Raw genomic sequence first — 10,281 nt, 5'->3', positions numbered from 1 at the left:
ATGGATGTATAATGGAAAATTTGCCGTGATACATTAATAAAGGTTGTTTTAAAAATGAAAATCTATCTATCATATAAATAGATGTTGCAAGCCATTTATTTGCTTATGTATCAAATGCAGCGACATTCAGACCAAGCTATTATAAGGCTTCCCGGTGGTGAGAGGGTTACCTTTAAACTAATATCAGATCATTTTGTTTGAGCTGCTGCGTGCACTGGAACAGGAAATGTTGTTTTAAAGAGTGAATTCATTTTGTTTTCTAGATGATAACACTTTACAATCTGAATCAGATTCTCAAGGGCTTCCCCTGATCTGTCCAATCGCAGTGTCATTTTAGGTTTCTTTTTATCAAAGAAACATAGGGTGCATACATAGCTCCAGATTTTGTGAAAAGATGTCTTTAACTGAGAAGGTCAAACTTTATTTCCAGATCCCGGTCCACTGGGTGTTTTAACGCAAGTGCTGGACGGTTCCGAAATTTTATCAATCTACCAAAACTGGCAGAATCTGCAGACAGAGCAGGCCCTGCCACCCTCTGAGAGCAGCTTTCACCATTCTCCAATACCCTCTGAGTTCAGTTTTCGTTCGAATCTCCTGCATTCTCCTCCATAATCAACACCGCCCTCTAATTACAGCCGACGTTCAGCCCACCTGCGGACCCCTTTGCTGTCAACGCCTCACTCCTATGGGCCTCGCGGTAGAAATCGTTATTCAGCCCGATATTCCCTTCGTCATTACAACGATCAGCGACGCGGAGAAAGACTGGAGCGTGTGCAGGTGGCTGACGTTCTTCACTGGTTACTGGATCGAATTGTACAATCAGAGCCTCCTGTGTACAATTCCAGACCCAAAATGTGAGTACATTTTATACATATGTATGCTTTTTACATGGGTCTGACCCAAAATTAAAGGATAGGTTTTATATTCCTTTTTTCATTAAAATAACATTGACTGCAAATTGTTATATTCTGTGTTCATAACTGCAACCTTTGATTACATTTAGGGCATGTCTGAAAACAGGTATAGCGACAACACCAGCAGCGGCAGCGATACCAATAGTGAAAGCGAACGTGAAGATCCTGGACGGGTTAAAGGTAGGAAAAGACCGTCCAATGAAAACCTGAGACTATTAAAAAAGATGTCTGATAACCTTGAATAATCTATAAAACCCCCTAAAATCCCTGCACCGTCGCGATCTCCTCAAATTTTTCAAACACCATCTCCAGTTACACAACCAATCGACAATTCTGACATCATTAATAATTCACTCCAGGTTCTAAATTCTGATGAAATAGCTGTATTTAATGCTCTGCTGGAGCTATTGAATAATACCTATTCTGAGACCAGAACGTCTTCAGATCCAGGTCCTTTACAACAGCCTAGCTCCTTAGACACGAATGTAAAATCCCCACAACCTTCTACCTCAGGTACAAGTAGGTGCCCACTTCAACACTTACCTGCCAACAAATTGACTACGTTGAATGGCCCAGTAATACAACCTTCTACCTCAGGTACAAGTAAGGACCATCTTCAACAATCGCCTGTTAATGACTTAACAGCGTCGGATAACTCAGCCTTACATCCTCAGACAGGAGCCGGAGTGACTAATCCGTCTGGGGCAAACTTGAGTGTCGACACTAACTCTCCATAGCCATCTACCTCGCATATGGTGAATCCTTCGTCTCCAGAGCCGGCAGTAAGCTCTCCACAGCCCTCTACCTCTATATTAAATAATTTGTCTATAACTGAGCATCCAAAATTTAACAATATCGAGATTGGACACCGTTTCAATTTTTCAGAGGCCTACAAACTTGATTCCTTCGCCGAAGTTTTTAATCATATACACGAGACCCTTCAGCAAATTAGACAGTTTTGTGACCACTTTGAATCTTAAGGATCTAGTCCAGCTAGAATTACATGCTGATTCTCTCAATCCCAGTGTTTTTTCCCTAACCCCCGCTGGTACACTTTCTGTTGAGGACTTTTTTAATCAAATTGAATTACTTCTCCAGAGTCATGCTACTATTTGAGCCGATTCCAGTCTGATGCTAATCATTCAAGTTGTGAGGGCCCCATCTGGTGTCGGGCCTCCTAGGCGTAAAGCATGTACCCTTTTCAATGATATAATTGTGCAAAAGAAACAGAAGCACCTTTGGATTTTCAACCCGGATGATCAGTGCTGTTTTGCCAGGGGCTTGCTGGCTGTATTAAACAATAGGTATAGAAACAACCAGAAATTGTGTGAACAAGAGGTCCGTCAATTGCACATCAGGGCCGGATTATCACCTGATCAGAAAGTAATGTTTTCAGATGTCGAAAAATTTCAGAGGCTAATGGGTTTTAAAATTATCGTCTGGTACCGGGCACCGAACACTAGCGCTGTATTAAAATTTGAACCAAAGACGGCGTACTTGTTTTTGCACAATGAGCATTATTACGGTATTTTGAATCTTAAAGGATTTCTGGGATTTGGTTATAAAGTGGTACCTTGGTATACATCCACTTTGGAGTAAGTCCAACTTGGTATATGTCCTGTTTGGACACGGAAACTTTTGCTTGGTATACGACCTTTGTTTGGAATATGACTCGCGTGCTAGAATACCGAGCGCAACCCTTGTTTACCTCTCCCGAAACAAAGCCACGACTGCCCACGAGCGTCAGTACGCCAGTTGCTAGCATTCAGTGAACAACCCGCGTGCTACCCTTGTTTACCTCTTGAGAGACAAAGTCACAACTGCCTACGAGAGTCAGTACGTGCTATAACTCTCTGTGAATTTTCACGTGATTTTGTGTTTTTTCGCGTAAATTTGAATTGATTGTTGAAAAGTATGAAGGTACCATGCATATCCGGGACTTGGCTGCTGCATACCGTATGCCGAGAACAACGGTATCTACGATTGTGAAAAACAAAGATGTTAGTAAAAAGTAAATTGAGGTTAAATTTTCATTTATTTCACCTAATTGCTTTTGTATTTATGTATTTTAGTATTAAGCAGTGTTTAAATTATTTTATACAACCCCATCAATGTATAATATGCCAGTAACAATAGGATTTTTGTTCTTGGGAACGGATTAATCATTTTCCCTTTATTTCTTATGGGAAAAATTTGTTTGGTATACATCCTGTTTGGTATAAGTCAAAGGATCTGGAATGGATTAAGGCTGTATACTGAGGTACCACTGTACCTGCGATTTCTGCTACAGAGGATATTCTATCCCGTCACGACACTGCTGCGACCAGCACTGTGACGTCTGTTTTTCTACAGACTGCCGATGGGTTGACGGTGAGGCTTTTCAATGCCCCGATTGTAATTGGTTTTGCTTCAAGCTCCACAAGACGCGTAAATTTAATGAAAGGACGTGTCAAGCTGAAAGCAATTTCCGTACCCAGATCCTAAATATTATGGCATTCGACACATGATGAGCAAGGAAAGAGAGGAATTTTTGTCTTGTTACGAATTGATTAAAAGCGAAACCTTCAACTTTAGACAAGAAATGGCTTACTATTGTAGAAACGACGTTGTTATTTTGAGAACAGCTTGCATGAAATATAGAGAGGAAGTGCTCAGGATCAGTAATATTGATTCTTTTCAGTGTATGACCCTAGCTTCTGCCTGTCCATGTACAGACAAAACTGCATGCCTAATAAATCAATTGGAATAATTCTGAGTGATAATTACAAAAGCACCCACAAAGCTTATTCTAATGCTTCTATTCAGTGGTTGATATTTCTTTCCGAGAAGGAAAAAATAAACATTCAGCATGCCCTGAATCATGGTGAAGTAAAGATGGGCTCATTTTATCTAGATGGTTACACCGAAATTCAGGGTGTACCGATGGCCTTTGAGTTTGCTGGATGCTTTTATCACGGTTGTACAAAGTGTTACGATGCGCAAGCCAAACATCCTCTCACGGGTACGTCTTATGCTGATTCGTTTAAAACGTTTGACGATAAACTGAAGAAATTGTGTGAAAAATTTAATCTGGCGGTTAGAGTGATTTGGGAGCACCAGTGAGAATGCATGAAAAACGAGGACTCGGAGCTTCAGGATTTCTTAAAGCTATTTGAGTTTCCTGAACCTATCAACCCATGTGATGCCCTGTTTGGAAGGTGCACCAACGCTATCAAATCATATCATAAAGTTCAAGGCGATGAACAAATTCATTATTACAATTTTACAAGTCTGTACCCTTACGTCAACAAAACAAAGACCTACCCGATCGGACATCCGACCTTTGTTTTTGAGGAGTTTGGCAATCTTAAGCATTACTTCAGGCTCATTAAAATCACCATGCTAGCCCCTCGCAAATTGTATTTCCGGTCCTCCCTTTAAGAATTTGCAGTAAATTGATGTTCACTCTGTGCCGTGCGTGTGCAGAAACCCAGACATCAACCAACCTTTGCCGTCACAATGATCGGGAAAGGTCTTTAACAGGAACCTGGTGCAGCGTTGAAATACTATAGGCCTTAGATAAAAGGTACAGAGTTTTAAAAATTCATGAAATTTATTTTCTGATTACATTAAAATTCATCTAAAAGGCAAACAGGAGGCCTCTGGTTGGTCATCGTGGGACCAGGACGAGGCATCCTGCAAGCACTGTGTTGATGACTATTTTGTAAAAGAAGGCATATTATTGGAGCGCGAAAACATAGCCTCAAACCCCGCTAAGAGACAAATTTCCAAGTTATTTCTGAATTCTCTTTGAGGAAAATTCGGTCAGAAGCCTAACCAACTTACCACTATGTTTGTTAAACACACCCAAGAATTCTTCGATTACCTGTTCTCGGACGAGTATCAGATCTCCTATTTTGGCTTTGTCAGTGACAAAATCGTTCAAGTGCAGTGGCGGTATGAGGATGAAAAATACGTTATACCTGGCCCAGTCAATGTGGTGATAGCCGCTTTCACAACGGCCTATGCCCGCCTAGAATTGTACGATTTGCTGAATCATTTAGGGCTGAGGATTCTGTATCATGATACAGATTCCGTTATCTTCACAGCATTGCCCAGGCAGTACACACAGCTGCTTGGTGACTATTTAGGTGAACTCACCAGTAAACTAGATCCTGACGACTTCATAGAAGAATTTGTTTCTGGGGATGAAAAAATGTATGTGTACAAAACGTTCAAAGGCAAGGTCTGCATGAAGGTTAAGGGCATACTCTCAATCGTGAAACAGTTCAATCGGTAAACCTATACTCGTTAATGGATCTAGTGCATAGTTTTGTAGACCACGATCTCAAGAAAGAAATAACGGTTCATGGTGCACAGATTCATAGGAACAAAAAGATTCTGATGTTGCAAAATCGTCCACTCAGAAAAAGATTCAGAGCGGTTTACAAAAGGGTTCTATTGCCTGATTTCACAACTCTCCCCTATGGATACTAAAGAGGGATTTGATGTTAGACTCCAGCATCCGTTATCAAAAATAGACTCTAGACCCTCCTGTTCAGGCAAACCGCATTATGTGAAAAAGCTTTTGGAGTATGGGGACCATGTGCTTTCTTGCTGCCCTGACAATATAGTCTGGTTTTATAGCTGCTGGCAGCCTCTGTACAACGAACTGTTAAATTTTTGGAGGGGTTACCTTCTTCCTTAAGTGACAATGAACTACTGTCACCTGACAGAGTTAACTTGGTGATCGTTGATGATTTGATGGAACAGGCGAGCCATAGCGAAGAGATGGAGAGGGCCTTCACAAAATATACTCATCACAGAAATTTGTCCATCATTTACTTGGTACAAAATTTATTTTTTCCAAGGCAAGAAAAGTAGAATGATAAATCTGAATGCCAATTACATCACCCTCTTTTAAAACCCTCGAGATAAGCTGCAAATCACCAATTTAGCGCATCAAATGTACCCTGTGAGGGTTCAATTTTTCTTGGAGGCCTTTGAGGACTCTACAAGGTCCTCTTACGGTTATCTGTTGGTGGATCTGAAAGCCCATACGCCTGACGATTTCGTTTATGTGCCAGATTGTTTCCTCCCAACTGGCCTGCGGTGTACGTCGTGAAAAGATAAAGACGTGTGATTTTTCCAAGTATTTGAGAAAGAGCCGGCATGTCGTGCAGAATAAAAAGAAATCTCCCTCTGCTCAAGACCCTGCATAGGGTCTCCTGTCGCCAAAGAAAAGCGGGGCTGAGTGAGGCTCCAGACGACTTAATTTATGCTCTGGCCGAAATAGCTCTCAATACTTTCAAATGTACCACTGACTTCCAAACAGTTCAAGCTGCTAAAGAAGCATTGTTGTGCCATTAAAAAACTGATAAAAAACTTACCGTGAAAAAGAAAAAAGCCCTTTTATATCAGAAAGTAGAGTTTCTTGGAGCCCTATTAAGCTTGGCCATTCCTTTCATTACTAGTTTAATAGGTTCGAGAGTATAAATATGGAATACACGCACAAGATATTCCTGGTCCCTCAACAACAAATGGCTCAATTGCAACAGAAAGCCCCAGCTTCCAGCGACCTTTTAAGTGCTAAGGAAAGTGAACTGGATAAACAAATGAAATTCATACTCGAACGTAGTGACTTGAGCGCCGATGCAAAAATAAAACTTTATACGACCGTCTTGCAAAGATACCTTACCTTTGTGAAAAAAGCGGCTAAAGAAATCGGGGCTCTGATGCTATTGCTGCCTGCAGAGAGCAAGGAGGAACCATCGTGTGAGATCAAAAAGTCTCCTAGTACCCCAGAAGATCGGGTGTACGATGAGATTTTGAAAAGTACGCCGGACAAATCAAAGAACTATACCAAACTTATTTTATAGAAAATGCTGCATAACACTAATACAACCTACTGGAATGGCTTGGGAGAGTTTGTATTTCGTGGAGAGCCATTAGCCGGTACGAATATGATCGATCTAATGCGAAACTTGACCGCCCGTCACAACATACCGTCCTATAGGAGACCTTGGGGGTGGAAAGAATTTGTCAAAGCCATGGCCAGTTTGAACATTTCAGCATCTGCCGTGCCAAATGCCAACACGAGAGAACTTCTGGAGATCTGTAAGTATTTTTCAGGCAGTTCGTCACACGCCAACACTCCGTATAACAGATTTTCTGTGTACGGATTACAGGACATGAGTTTGGTGATCTGCAGGGTGTTCATGCTTTTTAGTAATCATAAAGTATGTTTCTTCTCTGGTTCATTTTAATAATGTTGTCAAAGACGGTGTAGACTATGAGATTCACAGTATGGGGAAGGGGATGCCGAAAGCAGATTTCAAATCTCATTTTCCCGGTTTTCACCAATGAGAAATGGTCTCCGCATTCTTGATCAGGTGTCAAATCAAAGGCAAACAGGGTGTAACCCTGGGAGAAGTCAGTACGGCTGATGGCTAGAGGCAGGTCTTTCAATGCTTTCCAGAGGACAATACGAGGTTGTAATATTCTCGAGTTGTGTTGTCATTAGCAAAATTGGGCTGAAATAGCTTGGCAGGAATCAGCTCTCCATCCAAATACAAGGCCAGGAACTCCACATTGTTATGCTTGAAATTGAAGGGGTTTCTGGCGTAATTCCCTGAAAAGGCACCATTATCCAGCATGCCTGTGACCACGTTCTTGGGCAGCTGGCCCAAGAACAGGTTCACCTGAAGGCACACTCGTATCCCGGCCGGCATACTGAGAACTTCGTAAACAAGTCCAGTTGAGATTTCACACACAATGTACAAAAGACATTTTGAATTAAAAAATGTTTTTCGATTTCTTTTTTCTGCAGGCGCCGGACTTATCCTTGTGGCGGAGAGAAGAAAATGATGTAAAAGCTGAATGGCATGTCTTTTTGATGATCGGGCCTGCGTGTGACCCAGGAAGTCTCTTACTCTTAGTTTTCTTCATCACCATCAGCCCCGAGCCCTCTTGATTTTCTTCGCTTCCTCGAGTCATAGCTCCGGACACGGCCCCAGCCACCACATCTTTGACGATATTCTTAGCGGCCGATTTAATGTGTGGTTTGACAATTTCAAATCCTCCTTTCAAGAGAAGCAAACCTCTTCTAAACAGACCGCGAAATATACTACCGATCCCAGAACCATACATCACAGGGGCCCCAGAGAACCCAGGGAAGCCATTACCCACTTGGGATTCATAATAATGTACATAAAGGGCTAGGGTTCTGGTAAGATCTCATCTCGGTATTAGTCGTGTATACACTGCTTAAAGGGACTGAAATTTAACTTGACTATGACCTTGCCAAACTGAAATGGAACCGATTTGTTCTTATCCGTCTTTATTTCAATGGTCAAAGTATCAAACTGAGTCTTGCTGAATAGAGCGTAGTGCGGCTTGTCATAGGTGATTGTGGTAATCTTATTCATCTCATCCTTAATATGTATGCATCTCAAGAGAGGTACGTAGCTGTCTCCAACTCTTTGGTGAGACACAATGTCACTGTAGACGTACAAGGTATAAAACCCCGATATCCACGGGGTAAGGAGCCTCATTCACAATGCCCATGGTTATATCCAAATGAGCTCCTAGAATTAATCCCAACAGCCCCCTGACATGAAGAGTTTCATCCTTCGCAGAGTTTACGATGTAGAATCTTCGTTCCAGAGCGCTGTAGCGGAATCTCATGGTGTTTTCTGGTATCGTAGTAACTGCTGAACCAGCCTCAATGGATTTCGGTTCTTTCGTGGCAACGTCATTCATCTTGGATGTACAGTAACTTTCTCGAAGCTAGAGTAATATCCTGCAGGAATTGTATAAAATCTAGTTATTTGTGGGGACACAATGATAAATTCATTATCCGGTTTGTGTAATGTATTCCAGGTGTGTGGATACTGAATTTCAGCCAATCCAACTTCCCAGAGGCCCTGTAGTTCGATTGGGGCAGCTAATTTGATGGTAAAATTGGTGATAGTATTGTTAGGGAAAACATCCCTGGAAGAATTGCTGGGAAGAACAACGTAAAAGCTTTTTCTCTCCATTGTAAACACACAGTTAATTAAATACTATTTTTGATTCTCAGTATTTCACGTCTTGTGTGTAGCTTTCAGGGATCCAACTGTTAAAACTTGTCGGGCCACCCAAGCCATTTCACCAAAGTATGCTTTTTTCTATTGATAATTATTTCTGCAAAATTTTTCAATCCTGAAGACGTCTGTACCTTGAATCTTTTGTAACTCCGTATCGTAAAAGAACCCTACAATGTCTTCGCCATCATAATCTTTGAGCTTGTAGACAGGCGGATCCCTCGGTACTAGTTCAGAAACAGTAAATACCTCATCTGAAAATGTTTGTTCATATCCCTTTGTAAAAGGATTCCGGGATTTCGACACTGTATCACCGACTTTGAATTTCATTTTTTGGGGGTCTTTTGGGTTTTGTTAGGTCGTATAATGTTTTAAAGACTTTCCAAGAATTGGAGCTATTCACCTCAGCAGGGGCCATTTTTATGCTTCGGTGATAGCTCAGATTATAATCTTTCACCAAATCCTGTAGCACTTGCAGATAGGGCTGGGTATTGCAGGAGCTGAAATAACGCCACTTTTTGGTCTTCAGAGTTCGGTTGAATTTCTTAACCACCGAAGCCTTTAATTCACTAGCGGTGGTAAAATGTTTTATCCCGTGTTTATTTAGCAAGCTTTGAAATTCTCGATTGAGAAACTCTTTACCGCTATCGGTCTGAAGTTTGACGGGTACTCTACCTTCCTCCAAAATTTCTTGAAAAGCCCTCGTCACTTCTTTACCCATTTTGTTTTTCAGAACCCTGACCCAGACATATTTAGAAAGAATATCTATACAAGTCAATAAACATTTGTAACCTTGGTTATAGTCGGTCAGGTTTGTCATATCCGCAAGATCAATCTGCCATTGCCCGTCTATATTGGAAACATACACCTTATTCCTTTTAAAATGAGTTCTGGCCGGTTTATGTATCGTATAGGTGTATTTCCCTGATAACCACTCGGACACCTCTTGGTCCCTAATATTGTGACCCAATTGCAAGAGAGCTCTTTTCAAGGATTCTTTACCTCCCAAGGACCCCGTGTTCTCAGAGTTATAATATGTTTTTTCCAAGACCTGCTCCATCGCCGGTGATAAAACAGACACTGACACAACTTATCAACTTAGAAAACATTTATTTAGTAGTCTGAGTTGTTCAGACTGGTACAGCCTCAGGTTCAGAATTACCAACAAGTTCTGCCACATCAGCATATTCCAGGTCATATTCACCCCAGGAGTTCTTGCAGCCCTCATGATCAAGGTTACGCTTACAAAACTTGTGCAATACGGCGGGTTACAGAGTAGGAGAGTTCATCCATTTCATAAAATG

General features: G+C 41.4%; 1 long non-coding RNA gene across 1 annotated transcript; it reads left to right on the top strand.

The window, feature by feature from the left end:
• The first annotated feature begins 436 nt into the window (after nt 1–436).
• LOC120533623 lies at nt 437–8,039 on the top strand. The gene is made up of 3 exons (XR_005634577.1): nt 437–854; nt 1,004–1,094; nt 7,723–8,039. It is a non-coding gene; the product is annotated as an uncharacterized LOC120533623 (long non-coding RNA).
• The last annotated feature ends 2,242 nt before the right edge of the window (nt 8,040–10,281 follow it).

This window comes from Polypterus senegalus, chromosome 8 (assembly GCF_016835505.1).
Source record: "Polypterus senegalus isolate Bchr_013 chromosome 8, ASM1683550v1, whole genome shotgun sequence".
In the NCBI taxonomy this organism is placed as follows: domain Eukaryota; kingdom Metazoa; phylum Chordata; class Cladistia; order Polypteriformes; family Polypteridae; genus Polypterus; species Polypterus senegalus.
The sequence above is the reverse complement of the archived record's forward strand: the minus strand, read 5'-3'. Positions and strand labels throughout refer to the sequence as shown.